At 38.8% G+C, this 21,524-nt stretch overlaps 1 protein-coding gene across 1 annotated transcript in view; it reads left to right on the top strand.

Moving 5' to 3' along the window:
* Positions 1-1,344: 1,344 nt before the first annotated feature.
* Positions 1,345-21,524, top strand: part of tspan9a (tetraspanin 9a) — a 213,031-nt gene continuing 192,851 nt past the window's right edge. Inside the window, exon 1 of the mRNA XM_077193636.1 lies at positions 1,345-1,572. The gene's annotated coding sequence lies outside the window, so the exon portion shown is untranslated. The remainder of the gene's footprint in view (positions 1,573-21,524) is intronic.

The following is a 21,524-nucleotide window of genomic DNA, read 5'->3' on the forward strand; positions in this document are numbered from 1 at the left end:
ACTGACTATCAGGCTAATTTAAAGATGAGCGAGTCTGATGAATTTCATACACATGGGTAAACGTTCTGTGGTGATGATTTTAGAGACGCTGATGAACATACAAGAGCTGTTTCAGCCATGGACAACTGTCAGAGTTAAATCCACAAGAAAAGAATTGAGAGAGAATGAAATATAGGATTCAAGCAAATACAGTGCAGCAGAAAATGTCTTGCTGATTACTGCTGAGTGAGTACGGAATACATCACAGCTCAACACTGTGAAAAAACTGTCTTCAAGAGAAAATTCTTTTTTAATGCTATCTGTAGGGAAAATAGCATTCAGTGAGAGGATGTAAACAATGCACAGCAGGGATAAGGGATTGAAGTCTGAGTTGCAATAATATTGGGTGATGAATTTGCACAAGCTACTGAACAGTAGAGTTTTTAGTGCATTGTGCTATTAATAAAACAAATGAACAGCCCTCCAAGACATATTTCTGCTAATGGACACTGATTCAGGACAGTGACTGGTTCAGTTAATAGTTATGAGATATAACATTATGTCCCTTCGTTAACAGCTACGCAACTATCACTTTGACGATTCAAAAGTTCATAAAGAGATAAAATTTAAACTAATTGTTCACTGATCAATTTTTATAAGTGAATAAAAGCCTAAATTCAATATGTTCGTTATATAAAGTGATCGAGTCTCTGTACACTAATTTTGGACTAAACCGCTCAATTCATATGGATTTGAGATTCGTGTTACGATCACTATATTAACTTTTTGAAGCATCAAAGTAGTTGCATAGCTTGTCAATGGAGGGGCAGGAAGCTCTCATATTTCATGAAAACAATCTTCATTTCTGACTGAGGATGAACGAAAGTCTTATGGGTTTGGAACGACATGAGGGTGAGTGACAGAATTTTCATTTTCGGGTGTACTAACCCTTTAATATCATCTAGTATATGGACACAGCTTTCACAGATCATGAACCAAATAAAAAAATAAAAAAATAAATTGTATACATCATGCTCTTCTTTAAAACAGCCGTTTACACAAACCCAAACCTTAAACCATTTTAAATAATCACAAATGATCTGTGTTCTGTGTTTCTTGAGCAATGAAAGAGCTTTTTCATTGAAAACTTTTATAGTGAGATAACATATCTTTTTTTTTATTCATATAAGCTTCAAATACATGAAGAAACTAACCACACATGGCAACATGTGTTTCATTTCTGTACAGGATATTTAGAGAAAGCAAAGAATTTGACCCTGTTAAACTTCATCCATAAAGAGAACAGCAGTCACGCCTGTAGGAGTCAGTAAACCTCTTCCAGCCGCTGCGCCGCATTTCCGCTTCCAACTCAAGAGTCCCCAAATCCCTGCAAGAGCTGTGAGCCCACAGAAGCACGGAAGGATTCGATATATTTCAGAAACACTTTTATTCCTTACATAAGTCACAGTCGATATTTTGTAGCAGCGCTCAAGTGGAATGCAGAGTTAAAGTGGAACGAGTTTCACCAACTCCAAACTTTGTTTTGGTATTTTGAGTGTTTGACAGGCGCTTCCAGGATCAAACGCCGGACAGGTAAGAGCATGTTAATGTAATGTAAACTTATAAATAGTCAAAGATAAAGGAGATTTATTATGCAATGCTGACGCTGAATCGAATATTCGATTTGTGTGTTATATTTTGAGGAAAAGTACCCCTACTGATATCTTTCTTTCAGCCTTTGTGATTAATAACCGTTATTACAGTGAAGAGCATTGCATTGTATCAGCATCTTTGCTGGAATTGTAAATACAGTAAAACTGTAACAATTATATTAACAGAAAAGAAGTAAAATGATACAGTTTGTATATAGCCTATATATATATATATATATATATATATATATATATATATATATATATATATATATACACACATTCATACACACACACACACACACACACACAATATACAGTATGTGTGTGTGTGTGTGTGTGTGTGTGTGTATGAATGTGGCAACACATAACTTTAATTAATAGGCTAAGTCAAATGAATAAATGTCGCATAAAATATCAAATGATTCTAATACAATATAATGTTATGGTATCAAAAAATATATAATTGTTTTATATACAGTATATATATATACACACACACACACACACACACACACACACACACACACACACAATATACAGTTTGTGTGTGTGTGTGTGTGTGTGTGTGTGTGTGTGTGTGTGTGTGTGTGTGTGTATATATATATATATATATATATATATATATATATATATACATATATATACTGTATATAAAACAATTATATATGTTTTGATACCATAACATTATATTGTATTACAATCATTTGATATTTTATGCGACATTTATACATTTGACTTAGCCTATTAATTAAAGTTATGTGTTGCCAGAAACTAAATTTCACACAATATGTTGCATATCATAACATATATGAGTTGTAAAGAGATTTGAAAGAGTTTTGGGATCTGACATGAGTGAGGAATGTTGGAGCACAGACGCAGAGGTATTTCAGGAATCAAAGCTTAAATTCAGAGCTCTTTGAGAGACAACAGCTGAGAAGAGATCAATATGCTCTTAATTGGCCAATGGAGACGACATCTACTTCATAGTCTCATGTTTTCAGCTGTCATATACACGGTCAAAACGAGACTTAAAGCTCTTGCGGATATACAGAATGATCTAGCCAGATTGAATAATTAATTGTAATGTTATATGAAATGTTTCTCATTTAGAATAGTTTTCTTTAAACCTATAGCCCTGCACACCTATTTTCTGAGAAATGATGGGGTTATCTGATGCCCCTTCCAGAGACGTTCGCCCACAGCAGGGCATATTTGTCCTTGCGTAAACAGCCTCCCCCTTCTGGCTTTGTGTCACTGTGGTTTTAGACATGGCCTTTGTGTTTACAGGCTAGAAGATCAGCATGTATCCCTTTGACCCTGACCCCCACATTCCAGTTCTGCATCCTGCCCGGAGCAGGCGGTCCTCCGGACCACTGCTTTCCTAGGCCTTATACTGGGGGGAAACATGTGGCAATATCCTCTGCTCGCATGGAGGGCACGTGGCATGAGTTGTTTGTGGCAGATGTGTCCCCTCCCCATCAGCTTCATCGTCCTCTCTCTTTTAAAGAGCCTGTGATTAAACTTATCACACCAAGTTCTCTGTCTATTCAAACGCTTCAACCAGATTTCATTATTTTTCAACTCTTTATTGGATTTCCTGTTGGAAGAATAAAACTTGGATATTACAAGCATCAAAGTTGAGCTCTGTGCATTCAGAATTGAACACTTACTTTTTTGAGTAAATGGATGATACACTAGTGGTTTATGTAGTAATGTTGTTTACATCATCTCTGCCTCTAACTCATCATGCTTAATTGCTCTGTTTTTCCAGCCTGGTGTTTCACGAACGTTCCCATTATCTCCAGCCGACTAAGCATCCACACACTCTCACACCCACATAGAGTCCACAGTTGTTTTTGTTCTCCCTTTGACCTCATTGGCTCATTCGGCCAGTGCCAGGCTGTTCTGTGCAGGGAGGGAACACTGGCTATGGATGGGAACAAGATCTGCTCTGTGCCTCTGTGGACATGGCGTAGTATCGGCCTGATGGTTCAAGCTATGACTTAGCAATAACAGAAGAAAGATCAGCTTGAAACTTCACACACAGCTGTGTGACATAAGCACACTTAATGACATCTTGAGCATATAGCCTGCGTGTCATCCCGCTCATTCAGTTGGGTTTTGTGACATCACCACTATAGATATCATAGTGTTAGAAGATGTGGAGCAGAAAATGAACACTTAAAAATAAAGGTTCCAAAAGGGGGATATTTCAAAAAATAGCACGAACATTGCATAAAATTGGCCATTTTTTTTCAAATGACGTTGAACTGTTTTTGTATTGCTGCCCTTAAAATGAAGTACAAGTACATTTCCAAAGTTAGGCATCTGTAAGTTCAGCTTTGCGATAACTATACGGCAAGTACATTCTTGTCTATATTTTGATGCTGTGACTCAACCACATGCTGTTGTTTACAGTCTTTCTATTTTGAAGAGCAGACTGTGTTGCTAGAAGAAAAAAGAGCTCTCTTTCTGTTTTAAAGACTACTCTTTGTGGCTCAACATGGATTCCTGAAGATGTGATGTTGATAGAGTTGGAGTTTTTTTTATGAATGTATTAGGGTAGATAACCTTGTGGTTTATGGCATGTTGTTTACTGACTCCAGCAACACTGTTTCAAGTATGTTATTTGGTCTATGTGTGCCTCTGCCCCTCTAACAGAAGTTGCCCACATGTTTAGCGTTCCCTGTGGAGAAGGCCTTCCAGGCAGTTTTTCATAGGAAATTGAAAGCAATTGTCCTTGGTGTAGGTTTACCTCCGTTTTTATTTATTTCAACAGTACCACAGTTGATGAGTTAATGTGTGCTTGACACATAACTATGATTTTAGGGTGTTTAGATTGGTTACCAAAGCATTGCTGTGCCATTGTAAGATGTTCTGAGTGCTTTAACACGTTTCTATGAAGTTGCTAGGGTTCTGCATAGTTTCTAGGTGGTCGTTTAATTACCCTAAGTCTGGCACAAGTCAGTAGGAATAGTAAAGCTTGCCTTTTCAACCACAGTTTATAATTCTGCATATTTAATCCAGCTAACATGACTAATGTTGCGTTTTTCGTTGTTGACTTGGACTTGTTCTCTCGGTCTGTTTTTGATAGGAATTTACTTAAATGAACTAAATCAGTTAAAATAATAACAAATAATGTAGTAGGCTACCATTCAAAAGGTTTGGGTCGGTATGATTTTTAAAAATGTTTTTGAATATTTAATGTGTTTTTTAATACTTATTTTAATAGAATAAGTATTTTATGCTCACCGAGGCTGCATTTACTTCATCAAGCGTTCAATACAGTAAAAACAGTAATATTGTGAAATATTATTCACAATGGATAATATAATTTCAAATAACTGTTTTCTGTTTTAATATTATTAGGGTATTAGTATTTTTTTTTATTACTAAGTAGTATTTTTTAATTACCATTACTGTAGTATTCAGTATCACAAGATACTTGTGCTTCTTACAAATATTTGTTTTAATTTATTTGGTGAAAGATACATGTATGTAGCATGGTACATTATGGAACTGATTAAAAAGATGTCTGAAATAAACTCAACAACTGAAAAGTTAAGCATATTTCTCCTGTTCTAGCAGCCAGATAATATCAGCTGACATTTTCAAGTTCTGTGTTTCATAAAAGTTATTACAATTATATTCCATCAGGCTACATCTGATGCACAGATCCTGGTACATCTGGCTACATCCTGGTACATCTGACACCTAGAGAACATTGACTTCCATTGCTGTAATCCAAAGCATATGGATTCTTCTGATCAGCCTGAAGTGTGACTTTTACGGTCTTTTATTTGGCTTTTGTTCTACTGCACCATCAATGCAACAGCACGTTCTGATGGCTCATGTTTTATTGAGTTGGAAATTAGATCATCGTTAGGGGAAATGACCAGTGAAAACCAAGAGTGGAGATTATTCAGCCAAGGGTTCCAGTGCTGCCTTCCATCCCTCTGTTTCTACTCTTGGTATGGAGGCCAAAGCATTGCGACAGTTTGTTCAGAGCGTGTGTGAGGGCACATATGATGGTGTCACAGACAATATGAGCGTTTGACTAACTGAAGCCAGATGCCTTAGACTTTAGCCTTGGATGTGTCACTCAGCAAATTGAGGGAAACCACACGCACCATTGCAGCAGACAGTTTATTGCTAGGTTTTGAAGGAATGGTTATGAGTCATTCATTTAGGGGGATTTCTTGTATCAATTGGATCTCCAGCCATAAAACACGCTTTCAGAGTGATATGTTCACTCTATCACACAGATGTTTTGAAGGTTGTGGATGTTTGTTTCATTTCCACTTTGCACCATTGTCCATTTACTATTTTATTTTGGATGCATAATGTGTCACTGTCTTTCTTGGAAGTTTTCAGTGATTTACTTCTTTTACCACTTTGCCTTGGGGTTCTGATCAACCTGTTGGGTTTATATTGCGATAATGACTTTACATTGACTGCACATTTTAGGGATGCACAAAATATCGGCCACCATATCGATATCGGCCGATATATGTTAATTTGTAATGTTATCGTTATCGGCCCAATAAGAAAATTTGGCCAATATATGAAAATAATAAATTATAGAAAAATATATAAATAATAGATTATTTCCTTTAGCTGAGACACTTTAGATGCACACTTTTCGCTGGATGGTTTAATATATATATATATATATATATATATATATATATATATATATATATATATATATATATATATATATATATATATATATATATACACACACTAGGGGTGGAACGGTACACAGAAGTCACGGCTCGGTTCATACCTCGGTTCAGACATCACGGTTCGGTACGAGTTCGGTACAATGGAGGGAAAAGCAAAACAAAAATGCAGAAGGCAATTATTTTTATTTCATTATTTTTTACACCCAGTTCTTGCGTCTAAATTAGTTGCTTACATTAACAAAATGAGCCAACAATAGCAGACATAAGCCCTTTAAATAAAAGTAAATGGCCATGTTTTATAAAAAGGTTCACACATCTAAATCAAAATGTTTAGAAAATATGTAAGATAACGTTAATTTAGTTGTAGGTTACGTTCTCATATCCATTTTTTTCTAATGTCACAAGGAATAATCTGGTTTACTGCTTTACACGATTCTTTAGCAGTGTGGTTTAGGGCTGAACGATTATGGAAAATAATCTAATTGCGATTTTTTTTTAACCAATATTGCGATTGCGATTTAATATGCGATTACTTTAAGCTCTTTACCTTCTGTATTAGTCGACAAATAAATCAAGCAATAAATCATTGTACAGTAGGGATGAGAATCTTTAGGCAGCTCATGATCCGATCTAATTTTTTTCTTATTAATTAATCTTAATAACACTTAAAATATGTATATAATTACAATATACATATATGTAAATATACATACTTTAAATATATATATATATATATATATATATATAAACACATTTAATTAAACCAATTACATGTTAAGAATTTTAAATGGGCTATAAACTAATATAGCTTCAAAATATAAAAGCTAGTAAATAAAGAGGAACAAAAAAAAAAACATTACAAGCAATAAACAAAGAGTGCTTTCAGTATTTAAAAGTAGGCTGTCTGAACATTTTCCATTCAAGAGCGCTGGAGTGATTTTCCCCCTATACGATAAGCTGCATTCACACTAATGCACATATCTCTTTTGAAATTGTAAATGTGGTTTGTCCTGTTGGTTTAAGATATAACTGACCGTGTTTACATTAATTTCGCGTCAAAAGCATTTTGAGATGCAAGTACATTCAACCAATGAGTCGCTCACAGCCGCATGCACGAGCGCTCTTCACAAAGCGCGCGTATTTTAAAATGAAAGCAGCTTTCTCAGTCATTTTCATATTTTTAATATATAAGCCAACTGCATTCCAAAAGACATAAATAATCCTTTGTGGAGCATTTGTAAGGAAAATTCCGGCGGCCAAGACCGCGCACTGCAAGAGTAACATCAAAGCGGCAAAACCTGTGCAATGAAGCCCGCGACTGTCCTTGTAATTCGCTTAAACCCCGAACTTTATGAAAGCGTGTGTGTGTGTGTGTGTGTGTGTGTGTTTGTTTGTGTGTGTGTGTGTGTGTGTGTGAGAGAGATTAGAAGCAAGCAGAATACGGTTGTTTCTAAAGCACGCGCAGAGTCATCACGCATCTGTGTTTAAAAACTAAGGTCAGACTCGATTCTGAAATTCTCTGAATCGATCTAGAATTGTTGGAGAGAGGATAAATAACACAATATCACATACATAAAAAATAAACAGTTCTTTCCTGTATGCCAGACCTATGCGTAGCGTGCCAAGTTGATGCCTGATCTGCAAACTGCTTTTCTCTCGTGCGTCAAGTGACCAGAGTAATCGCAGCTTTTGCGGTTACAAAATCGCATTTCATCATATCGCGATATTATCGCAAATGCAATTAATCGTTCAGCCCTTGTGTGGTTTGGGTGTCCTAAAGTGTTAGTAGAGTACTAAAGTACTAAAATAAACATTCACGAGTGTACCTTACTTCTCACCGCTGATTCCTGATGGTTTAGAGGAAAATTACACCGAGTCGCACACTTGTCGTTTCAAAGAATAGTGCACCGGCTAGCGCGAAGTATGCCTCGTCCATTTGGGATGGCGCGCGCGCGGTCAGCGGAGGCTTGCGCTGCGGAGGCAGGCTAAAGTAAACAAACCTAGCAGGGCAACAGATTAGGTGTCCCTAAAGGACCCGCGTATCTAACAGTAGTTCCGCATTACATTAATTAATTTGCACGCGAGTTTTATTTATTTTTATACCGTGAATTCTCCGTATTAATTCATGCACCGAACCGTGACGCCCGTACCGATTCGGTTCAATACGAATACATGTACCGTTCCACCCCTAATATATACATATACAAATTTTGAATTAGATATATCGGCTAAAATATCGGCAATCGGTTTTCAAATGTAAAGAATTATCGGTAATCCTATCAGCCACAATTTTCTCATTGGTGCATCGCTAGTGCATTTATACCTTAAATATCCAGATATAACAGTAGTTTTATTGCCCTGCTGTTCCACTGGCATAATTGTTTTAGCTTCTTTTTATTGTAGAAATGGATGATAGCTAACACGATCTCATGAGAACATGTGACTGTTTGACAAGTTGGCAATTTTGCATGAATTTGTGCAAGTTGATTTGTACGAAAAAACATACTATTTAAAAATGTTCCACCCCTAAACTTAACAATCAGTAGGGTTCACCACCAATTCACCAAAATGCTAAATATTTACGAATTGCCTTGTGTGTGTTGATGATATCGGTTATTGGCTGGCGATTGGATATTAGAGATTTTTTTATTTATGAGTCTTGGTCGATATTAGATATTTAATTGTTCGTGTTTGTTTCTCACTTAAAGTTCATCTTTAAAAACTTTAAAGTAAAAAAATAAATATCCAATACGTTGTAATGTCTAAATTCACTTGTAGCATTTAAAACAATTGATTTTAGTTTGTAGTGTTGTATTTTTATTTTATTTATACAAAGTAATGTGAAATTTAAGGTTAGCATAACATAAAAATAATTATTGGCTCATCAGTATCCGTCAAAAAATTATATATGCACATTCTTTTATTAGTTGTAAAGTATTTTGCTTTCAGATTAGATTACTAGTTTGATGTTTTGCCGAAACTTATGTTCAAATAGAAACTCTTCTCCCAAAATATGTTAAAAACTGGACTTCTGTAGTGCTGTTCGTAGAAATGTACGCAGAGCTGTGGGTTTGAGACAGTGGGATGGAGAGTGGGGCCCTGGAGAGCCATCCTCACTACCCGAATGAAACCCAGCTAACTGCACACAAAGAGACCTTATTGGCAAGGCACAACCATCCCTTGCGTCCCCCTCTGCCAGCACTTGGTTCAAAAGCACTTTTGTGAGCCCCTACATAGTTTAGGCCTTTTTGGAATTACTACCTCACTGGCAATTAAAGACATCGGTAACTATTACTTGGCCTGGTCTTCTTAACTGTACAATTATTACTGGGAATTTGATTCTTTATTCTTAACAGGGAGGAAGAGAGTAGTTTGGGAATGTACAGTGTGTGCTGTTGATGTCAGGTTCAAACCTGTCACTGACAGTCTCGGCACACGAGTAACTGATATTATTTCACTTATATAAAGCTGCCTATCTGATAGTCTTCTTGTGAATGCATAACAATTGTATTTGCCTGTTTTACCTCAGCTTTACCTCTTTAAATATGTAAGACCAGTTTTTGGATCCTTTCCTGGTGTTCCAGAAGGCCTGTGAGATCTTAAGAGTGCGACTGAAGGCGATTTGTTTGGCAGCTATGCGGCCATGTCTGTCGACCTGATATAAACCATATTTGACGTAGCTTTAATGCAGTCATTAGCGTATCAGAAGGCAGCAGAAAGCTTTTTGATTGCCTCATGTCCCTGCAGAGACGGTAGTCCCGGGCCATTTATTTCTCAATCAAACTAATTCATTCCTGAGGTCACTCCTGTTTTACATTACTGGACATACGGTATCAGCAGATTGAATGCTCGCCAATACTCGTCCTGCTATTTTCCCAAGAGAAATTGCTTGTCATTTTGAAATTTTTTTTTTTAATGTCATTCTGCATTATTTGAATAGATCTGAAAAAGGCTGAAATTCTAGGCTTAGATTCTATACCATAGATGAACCACTTCTGTAGAAGTGAGTTGTAAAATCAATGCTATATACGCCATGCGTAAATGGGACTCGGTACACTTGAATACTGAATTCCTTTTTTTTCTTTCCTGTTTCCTCTATTTTAGTTTTTTTTCTTTATCCTAACCTGTGTGTATGTGTATGTATTTTTGGGTTGAGCAATAAATGATAGCCCCTTATATCATTTTCTTGATCATGTGCATGCATTTTTTAATGCCCTGCTGCCTTAAACATTTGACATTTGGTTGTGAATTCTGCTTGTCAACTTTTTAGCTAGGTAAAATATGTATCTATATAATAATAATTAATATAATTGTTGATTAAGTAATATTAAATAATAAATGGAAAAAGTATAAATTATAAATTATACAATGCAATTAATAATATTGTAAATATAACGTTAAACATAAATAATACATTACATTTCATACATTTCTTTTGTTTTTGTGACCAGTTGTGTATTGGGAAAAATATTTGAAGAGCAAGGAGAAATCTAAACTATACTGGCCTGTCTGCTTTTTTTATGGAAAAGAAAATCCTTAATTTTGAGCCCTGATGTCTTTTAAAAACAGACTGATGCTCATGGTCACTGCCTTTATTTAGGAGTCTGAAGTCTTAACTTAGCATTGACTTTAGCTGTTCTGTTTGAGTCACTGTTTAATTGGCTAAATTACATGGAAATTCCAAAGATGTTGTGTGTATTTGTTGTGTATAGTTTCCTTTATGATTCATTGGGAATTATTTGTTACAGGCTGAGACATCAGATACATTGAACATTAACATTGAACATTACTTAGGCCTAAGTGTCATGAAACTGCACATGGAACATGGACAGAGGTGATCCAAACGCAGGCTTTATTAAGAGGAGAATCCAGAGACAGGTACAAGGAAACAGGCAGGGGTCAAAACCAGGTAAGCAGTCCAAACAAACATCAAATCCGTGCAGGGATAAGGCAAACGGGAAACCGGGAACAGGCAGATAATCAAGGAACCGAAACACTAGAATAGAAGGAAACTGGAACAAGGCTAGGTAATGCAGTCAGACACATACAAACACTTACAATACTGAGCCCTGAACAAAGGGAAAACTCAGGCTTAAATCAGGGACGCTCAATCTAAAACAGGTGCAACAAATAAACCATAATCAGTCCAGGGTGAAACATAATGGAAACAATAAACTAGGAAGGAGTGCCCTCCAGAGGCTCAAGCGGGCACTCCAGCCGCAGATCGTCACATAACCCCCCCTCTAAGGAGCGGCTTCCAGACGCTCCTAAGAGCTCCGGAGGGAGGTCGACGGGGGATGGGATGGAGGGCCAGGCCCGTGGAGAGGCAGGGGGCCAGGCCCATGGAGAGACCTGGGGCCTGGAGACCAGAGCAGGGCAAGAGACCACGGGGAGGCACGCTCCGCAAGTAGCCAGGGCGGAGCATGCTTGGCAGGAAGACAGGCTGGAGCATAAGTGACAGGTGAACAGGACAGAGTACACATAACACAGGACCAGGGCAGAGGACACTTAACAGGGGACCAAGACGTGGGGAGCACAGGGCTGGACAGGACCAGTGACATGGTAAACTCAGGCGAAGGTGGTTGTGCAAAGGTCCATGTAGGCACCACCTCCATGACCCTCTCAGGTGTAGGTGGTAGTGCAAGGGTCCACGTAGATGCCACCTCCATGGCCCTCTTAGGGTACCTATTGCCCCCCCCCAAAAAGTTCATGGGGAAATTGAAAGCTAAAGCCTCCGGGCTGGAAACCGCTACTGGAAAAGGCTCCCGAAGCTTGAGAGGCGCAGGTAAGGCGAGGCGCAGAGGCGGGGCCGGCAGGGCGAGGCGCAGAGGCGGGGCCGGCAGGGCGAGGAGTCTGGGAACACCCACCGGAGCCTGGCGAACCAAACGAGTCCTCCTCCTCCTGCGACGGCGAGTCACTGGGCTTGATACACTGACTTGACTGGATTCACTCATTTGGCTCGACTCATTTGATTCACTCGACTCGGCGGCACTAGATTCACTCGACTCGGCGGCACTTGACTCACTTGACTCGGCGGCACTTGACTCACTTGACTCGGCGGCACTTGACTCACTTGACTCGGCGGCACTTGACTCACTTGACTCGGCGGCACTTGACTCACTTGACTCGGCGGCACTTGACTCACTTGACTCGGCGGCACTTGACTCACTTGAATCGGCGGCACTTGACTCACTTGAATCGGCGGCACTTGACTCGGCACTTGACTCACTTGACTCGGCACTTGACTCACTTGACTCGGCACTTGACTCACTTGACTCGGCACTTGACTCACTTGACTCGGCACTTGACTCACTTGACTCGGCACTTGACTCACTTGACTCGGCACTTGACTCACTTGACTCGGCACTTGACTCACTTGACTCGGCACTTGACTCACTTGACTCGGCACTTGACTCACTTGACTCGGCACTTGACTCACTTGACTCGGCACTTGACTCACTTGACTCGGCACTTGACTCACTTGACTCGGCACTTGACTCACTTGACTCACTTGATTCAGCTGGCACGCGCTCAGACTCAGTAGAAAACTCTTGACGCAGGAATATAACGGAGCTTACGTGAAGTGTTGTAACGTCGGGATTCACATGTTGCGTGGATACGGCGGACCCTTTACGAAGCGCTGGTTCAACTGGGCTTTCATGTAGCGCAAACTCGGCGGAGCACGTGTGATGCGCTGGTTCACCGGGAGACAATTGATGCGTGGATTCAGTGGGTACCTTGTAAAGTGGCGAATCGTCGGGTCCTTTGTGAAGCAAAAGTTTCAAAAAATCCACAGTAAAAGCCGAACCGCTCATGGAAAGGGCCAGGTCAATATATTGGGTTAGAGTCCAGCTTGAACACGGAAATGGTATAGCAAAGCCGAGCGGTTCAGACAGTCCTCCCCGAAAGAGCATCATCAAACAGAAATCATTCAAGTAGGACTGACGAGAGAGCTTCAAAAAATCTGTCACAAAAACCTTGAGAGGACGTTCTCCTTGACGGAGGCTTACGATCTGCGCTGTGGGATCCATATCGAGGTCAGTGTTCCTCTCAGCCGCTGGATCAGTTGTGGCTCAGTATTCTGTCATGAAACTGCACATGGAACATGGACAGAGGTGATCCAAACGCAGGCTTTATTAAGAGGAGAATCCAGAGACAGGTACAAGGAAACAGGCAGGGGTCAAAACCAGGTAAGCAGTCCAAACAAACATCAAATCCGTGCAGGGATAAGGCAAACGGGAAACCGGGAACAGGCAGATAATCAAGGAACCGAAACACTAGAATAGAAGGAAACTGGAACAAGGCTAGGTAATGCAGTCAGACACATACAAACACTTACAATACTGAGCCCTGAACAAAGGGAAAACTCAGGCTTAAATCAGGGACGCTCAATCTAAAACAGGTGCAACAAATAAACCATAATCAGTCCAGGGTGAAACATAATGGAAACAATAAACTAGGAAGGAGTGCCCTCCAGAGGCTCAAGCGGGCACTCCAGCCGCAGATCGTCACACTAAGTTTTTGTCAGGGTTGTGAGCCAGAAATCCTTTTAAATTCTGGTTAATTTCCTGTATTTGAATTGTAAGCAAACGGGTTGGATAACTCTATTTTTATTTTGAAATTAAGGAAGTAAAATTGTTGTTGAAGCTGATATTGTGTAGCTATAGGCAAAATAAGGTGGTTTATCAAAGCTCAAGCAATCTGGATAGCTGTTTTTCTCAACTCATACAAAATTAATCAGCCAGAGCTCAAATTGTAGAATTTACACCAATGCCTCCCAGCAGAACAACCCTTAAAATACGTGGTTGTTGAAATCATCTAGTATGATTTGAGGTTGTACCACAGAGTTTGATTAATAGTCATATAGTTTTTCTTGGAAGACCTTCATAACAAATTGTGTAAATTATTTCTGATTGACTGTGGTAACCTGTTGCATTGAACCACCAATGCTACATTAGTCTTACAATCACACTGTAACACAATCCGTGCGATTGTTGGGAGAGGATGTGCTTTTAAAGTTAAAGTTATTTAATTCTGCAAAAAAATGTCATGATTACACCTCTTCATGTCTTTACAAATCCTATTCATCTTCGTGACACAAATGATATTTGTCACTTTGTCGCTTCAAAAGTTCATAAAGTGATCGTAAAACTAATCTATATGAAGAGACTGGATCACTATATATGATGAACAGATTTAATTTAGGCTTTTATGTGCATATAAACAATGATCAGTGAACATAAACAGAAGCTCAACCATACTTGCTTGATGCGCGAGAACAAACTACATTGTTTCTCGCGGAAGTTCAGACATGCTGTGTAACACGAGAATGAACGTACCTTGTGACACACAAGAATGAACCTCATTGGTTCTCGCGCGACAAGCAAGCATACTTGAGCTTCCCTTTACCACAACTGATGTGCGAGTTGATGAATCTTTATTTGTAAATAAAAGCCTAAATTAAATGTTCATCATCTAAAGCGATCATGTTTCTCGCGAAAATTTGGACTAAACCTCTCTATTCATATGGATTAGTTGGTTTTATTGTGGATACATGGGTACTGTCAGGGTTTAGGGTTGAGGAGATGAGGCGAGGACTCAATGAAGAATGAAGGCTTTTATTAATAATAAAAATAAAACAAAATACAAACAAAAACTACCCAGAGGGGGGAAACAAGACAGACTTGACTTGACTTGACTAAACCACAGGAGGAATAAACAAGGGTAAACATACGACGAGGAACCAGCACAGGACTGAAAACACAAGGAGAATTAATAGGGAGAGCAAACAAAGCAGGTAATGAGGGAGGACAGGTGGGGCAAATGAATCAATAATCAGGTAACAAGATGGGAGGGACTAGACAATCGACAGGAGAGCTCATGGCACAAGGAAACACATGACAAGCCATTTGCTCACACCAAACATGAGAAAAACACAAGCACATGGCCAGTAAAACAAATCACCAGCAATGTGCTCACACAAAACCAGACATGAACACGAATAAAATGTGCTAATGAAAACTAATGAGTGCTAATGAAAACACTCATAAGCCACGCGTTCAAAACATGACAACATGAAAGCACACAGCTAGTGGACAAGACAAAAGTACAAGACAAAACATGACATGAAAGCACACGGCCGATGTATACACGAACCGTGTGCTACACAGAACACGACACACGTGGACAGAAGAGCTTACAGCCCTAGCAAACTCGAAACCGCACGCTCACACGACAAGACAGAGCGCACGAGAATGAGCGTAAGCTCATTCTGTGCGCTAACAACAGAAAACAAACACGTGGAGCATGGATGTTTGAATCCCGACACAGAACCGAAACCAAACTAGACTGATGTGCCGGGATCCAAACACCACGCCCCGCACATGTAACAAAGCATACAGACAAGAGAGCGCAGGGCTCGAGAACGCTCGAAGCCGCGCGCCCACACAAAGACATGACAAAAAAGGAGTGTCAGAGCTCTGTCACAAAACCAAGAAATAAACTAGACAGAAGTGACAGAACCGGGGTATATTTCCAAAAACATGGTATTTCCATTGGGTCATGTCCAAAAAACTGGCAATACCACGATACATTAACTTCTGTATGTGATTTGCATCCAATTACTGTGATTTCATTTGGTTTCTGTTAGACTCCGTCAGGAAACTGCATATTTTTTGAAAGGCATTAATTATGTAGTATGTAAGGACTCTAAATTTAGACTTCATGATTGTCCATCTAATGTGACCTATAATTCTAGCCTGGTTTTCATGTCAATCAATAGCCCTTGTTTCAGTAATCCATTTACAGTTTTAAATGTTTAAAAGTTGGATGCCAATAAAGCAAATAGACAGATTCTATTCTGCACAGTGTGTAAAGAATATTTTGGCTCAACTCAATCATAGTAGCTTGACTACAATGTTCTTCATAATTACTATGTTTTTTTGACCGACCTTGACCACCAGTATATAAAAAAGACAGATTTTCCTAGTATCATTGAATACAACTCACTATATAAATCTATACTTTTAAACATTTTTGAAAAATGTGTTTGTTCATGCTAAAATTACAATTGTGGCTGGTTGTTAGGAGGCTGCTAGGTGTTCTGGGTTGTTACCCTACAGACGAAAAAGAGCCCGCCCCTTATGATGTTCTGATCCATTCTGATTTTTGAGAGACATTGCAAGAGTAAATGCATGTAGAAGATAACTTTTTAAACGAGTAGCTAAAGAGTACTTAAGTAGCTAATGCAAGTACTTTTGTGAAACCCAAAAATAATTCTTTATTTTTGCAATTTCGTTTTGTGATTCAGGTGGCACAAAAAATTGGCTACATCAGCAGATGACATACTTTAGCTGTAAGCTAAACCATTTTAGTTGGCACAGTTCCATAGATTTTAATCCCTGGTAGCCCTTCTAGTTTACTACTCATATTGCTGCATTTTATACACTTATAATAACCACTTTTGTTTTAACTTTCTTTTGAAGTGCTTAGAGTGCAGGTCTGCTCAAATGGAAAACCAGTTGGCTTAAATAGGCCACAAGACTTTTAAAGTATAAAATACACAATGTTAATGTAGTTGTAGTGTGCCCTCTGCTACTTGTAGGTCCAGACATTTTTCATGTGGTTAAGGTTAAATGATGCCCGCTGTTGACCTATTGTTGGTTATGAAATGACAATGAAATAATTTAGCTCACCCAGTTAACAATGGGGCACAATGCAAATATTGGACTAACTGACAGAGATCAAAACAAGTCTTGGATATCATTTGCTTTATTATTTGATGTCTTGTTGATGTCTTGATGTCTATTATTTGACGCATTTGTCAATCAGGAGTATTTAATCAAGAGGCTCTAGTGTTGAAGAACAGTCTGGCTTTCAATCTCTCCTACATGAAACATTTGTGAACTTGAACTGAAGCCCTGTTTTTACAGCAGATATGTAACCAGCTCCATATGCAATTCCATAAATCTTATCGCCTCTTTTCGAAGCATTTTAAAACTTATTCAGAAGCTCTCATGCTTAGCCAAGAATCCCCCTCTATTTCTACATGGATTTATTAGCCTTGGTGGGGTTTTCAATCAGTTTGCCAGTGTGAGAGGAAAACAGCTGGGCTTTGTGTGAACTTTGCAGTAGATCTCCCCCCACCTTCTTTTTTTAACCCTCTGGTGCTCCTTATTTGGGAGTCACACTTTTTCCTCTTAAAAGTCTTCACGGACACCTGGAAATGACCCCCCCCCCCCCCCCCCATTAAAATGTCAAATCAATATAATATTTTTTTGTTCAGTAATATTCTTTCTTTCGTATTTTTAGAGAATTTGATGGTACTTTTTTGCAAATAATCTATATATTTTTTTTCCTAAAATAATTTTTCAATTAATGCAGTATTTCAGATTAATATAGAGACTAGGTCTTTTATATTCAACTTTTGAAGGTGAATTAGGGCCATCGGGTGAGGGAAAATAAAATAAATCGAATTTTTTTCAAAAATTCAAATTATAATCTGATTGTGTGTATATATAATCCTTATATTTCATCTAATGCTTTTTGTATCATAAAATTCTAAAATCAGCTTTAAAATGAGCTAAAGCCTCTGGCCGAGATCCTGACTGCTTTTGAGAGTTTTTCTCTTTGAGAGTTTTTCTACGCCTCCGGTTTCAGTCATCTGGCCAGACCACCATCCACCATATTACTGAACTCCCATGAATGATATCCTCATAGTGATGACCGTCTTCAGTCTGTTCCATCCCTCATTTCTCAGCGTGGTGAATTGCCTGTCTGACTGATCGATGTGGCGTATCCTTGGAGAGAAGCACTCAGATAAAATGACATGACATAGCTGTATATCAGCGTTCAGAGTCTGATATTGGTGTCGAAAACCATTTTTGATGTGAATGTATTTCAGTATGGCTGGCGATTAATCTGTTTTTATATATTATTCTGTCTTTTCTGTATTACGCTTGGAGTGTTTCTGCTCCAAGCAGTTTAAAACTGTTTTTATTGTCTGAATAATGAATTTATTTATTATTTGTATTATTTATTTGTATATGTTTATTTGATTATTCTTATTTTATTCTTTTAATTTAAGTATTTTAATTTCATTCTCTTTTTTGTATTTGTTTTATTATTCTTATTTTAAATAAAACCCATAATTTAGTGTAGTGACTAATTAACAGATGAGTAGTACAAATGCAGTGGTCACATCAACTTATGTAGTTTGAGCAATCACTTTATTGTAGTGGACACTTTTGATCAAACTAATTTTAATACCAGGAGTAAATGGGGCCTAACCCATAAGGTTTAGATGTTTCACATACATTTTCTCTGATAACTGACTCTTTAGTCTGTTGTAAAGGCATTTGGAAGTTTTGTTCATCATCTAGCATTTGGTACATGACATGAGAGGGTGAGGAATCTTTCTCAAATAATCCATTGAGACATTTACACCAAAACCTGCCTCTCATCCCATAATGCTTTTCTGCTTCATATGGGAGATTGAAAGTGTCCTTGCTGGCTTTGGCAGGATGTGTTGTGATGCATTGGCTGTGTTTGGATAAGACTTTAAATGAGGGGGAACTGAATGAGCTCCGCACCCATTGTCCGGCATTCAGCAGCAGACCAGTGAACAAAGGGTGTCAAGGAGAGGGCATGCAACCGTGCTGGTGTGTTTACTGAATGCAAGCCAAGTACTGTAAACTCGATGGTTGGTCTTTAGAAGGAAGAACAGCAATGTGGAGTGTAGACGGAAATATTTACCCCAGTCTAAAAATGCAGGACTGAAATTTACTGAACACGCTGATGTTTGACATCAGCATCATTGATTTTAACACAAAAACCATGTTGTTTTAGATAAGGGTGCTTCCTGCATGCATTGTGCTAGTAATTGGTTTTGGTCAAGGTTAACAGGCATATAGTCACCTACACAAGAAGTCTATTAGACTATTTATATCACTTGCCCTCAGTGCTTGACATTAACACCCGCCAACTCTTTCATTGGATTTTTTTCAATACATATCGATACTGAAATAGCCCTGTCTGAAACGCTTCCAATACTCATTTTCCACAGAATAGATACACAATACCAGCTGATCTTTCTTGCTTTTTCATCTCATGGACAGTGAGTTGACACACAAACCCGCCTCCCCTCACTCACTCGTTTCATTTGCTCCGGATGAATGTTTGCTACATTGCTTGAGTAGTGCATCATTTTACTCATTCCCACAGATTTTGAGCTCACACCCAAAGTGCATGCACATTAAGCTGCCTCTCAGTACTAAATGTAGTTATTTTTTGCTTCTTATTGCGCTTAAACGGTCAAATACACATAAAACTTAAAAACAAAAATACCTGTCTTTGGCGAGTATTCACGTAAACACGTTATGTTTTAAGTGAACATAAACAGTTGAGAAAGAAAACGCATTTGTGTAACAATATAGCCTAATGTATCTGCGTGTCAGGTCTTAAAGTGACAGCAGCCTAATATACTGTCATTGCATACTGTATTTGTCCCAACATGAAACTTGCAGAAAAGCGCTGTTTCTCATTGCACATTTACATAGAAGTCTTAAAGTGCACCTATTATGGCATTTTTAGGTTCCTATTTTTGTTTTGTGAGTCCCCAACAACAGGTTTACATGCATGTAATGACAAAAAACACGTTCATTGTCTTAAAATAGGGATGGGCATGATTAATCGACGATCGATTATTGATCATTAAGAATTTCGTCGATCACGTTAATTTGTTATCGATTATCATTAAACTAATGCTGCTGCGTTGCGTAGTGTGAGTGGAAAGTGAACGTGTTTCCCGGGCTGGTTGGTCAAGTTAGCGCGGAAGTACCTGTGCATCCCAGCAACGTCAGTCCCCTCAGGGCGGGTGTTTTCAGCGGCTGGACTGAAGCCTTGTTTACACTCGACGCGTCCGCTCGAGCGCGAAGGTGAGCGCGGCAAAAATGACGTCATTGCGGTATTCGGTGTTTCACAGGCGAGCGCGTCGAGTATAAACGCCTCGTCTGTTTGGGGAGGTGCGCGCGCAGTCTGTGGAGACTCGCGCTGCAGAGCCAGGCGAAAGTGTAAACGAGGCTTGACGGTCAGGTTGCGGTCGCGTCTGACCCCAGATCATGTCATCAACATGCTTATCTTTCTCACCAAAATCAGTAGACTGGTGTAGAAGTTGTATGTGAGTTACTAGTTATTTTTTATGAGGCTTTGTTAAGTAGCCTAGCCGAATTGATTGTTACAGTATGTAGGCTAATTAATCTCTCTCACCCTCTTTCTCGACTCCGTTCTTGGATAGTTTTGAGTTACATTTTGACAAAACCTGTCAGATCTAAGTATTATTATGTTTTTGGTTAAGTTATTGTTTAACATGATTTTTTTTATTATTTATTATTTTGGAACAAACGAGGGTCTCTGTTTAAGAACGCCAACTCGCAGCTGCAGGTTCCGTTGCTTCCGAGCACCGCCGCGCATATATATCTTCAAGTTTAGCCTAACCGAACGTCCAGTTTTACTGCCACAAGTTGATCATCTTGTAATAAAGACCTAATCGAGGAAAAACGCGCTGTATTTTTGTATTTTCATTGCATTTTTAATTTATAAAAATAAATAATGAATTTGAATATAAAAATATGAATGATTAATCGATAGTCGATCGTTAATTCTCCCAACGATCGACTAAGGAAATTTAATCGAATGCCCATCCCTATCTTAAAATATGCATTTATTTTTACCTTATTTTCTCAAGGATTCCCAAAAGATTCGCTCAACGATTCATTTTTCAAAACCCCTCCTTTGAGTGACTCTAATCTGTGGCGATTGGTCAGATGACCCAGTCAGTTGTGATTGGTTGTGCAGAGCTTGTCGGAAACGGAACACCCATCACCATTGCTGGATTACAGTGTTGAAAATTGTATACACTGTATGAACAGACAGGGCATAAATTTTGCCTTACGAGGAAACGTTCATAGTTGCTGATGAACCAGAAAGTCAAATGCAAACACGTCTGGAGCAGGACCTTTCTCAGTGGTAAGTGTAAATGTAGTTTATGGCACTTTAGGCCAGTGGATCATGCAGAATCGGAGTAAAAATGTCTGATAAGTGACGTGTTGTAATCTGATTAATCTTGCTGTCTGTCGCCATTTGTTAGTTCAGTGTAATGTGTCACAGACAAATTAATTGCCACATTTATTTAGGTGCACGTGTT

Source organism: Siphateles boraxobius, unplaced genomic scaffold (assembly GCF_051911475.1).
Source record: "Siphateles boraxobius isolate OS27281-9 unplaced genomic scaffold, OSU_SipBor_1 31, whole genome shotgun sequence".
Taxonomy (NCBI): Eukaryota; Metazoa; Chordata; class Actinopteri; order Cypriniformes; family Leuciscidae; genus Siphateles; species Siphateles boraxobius.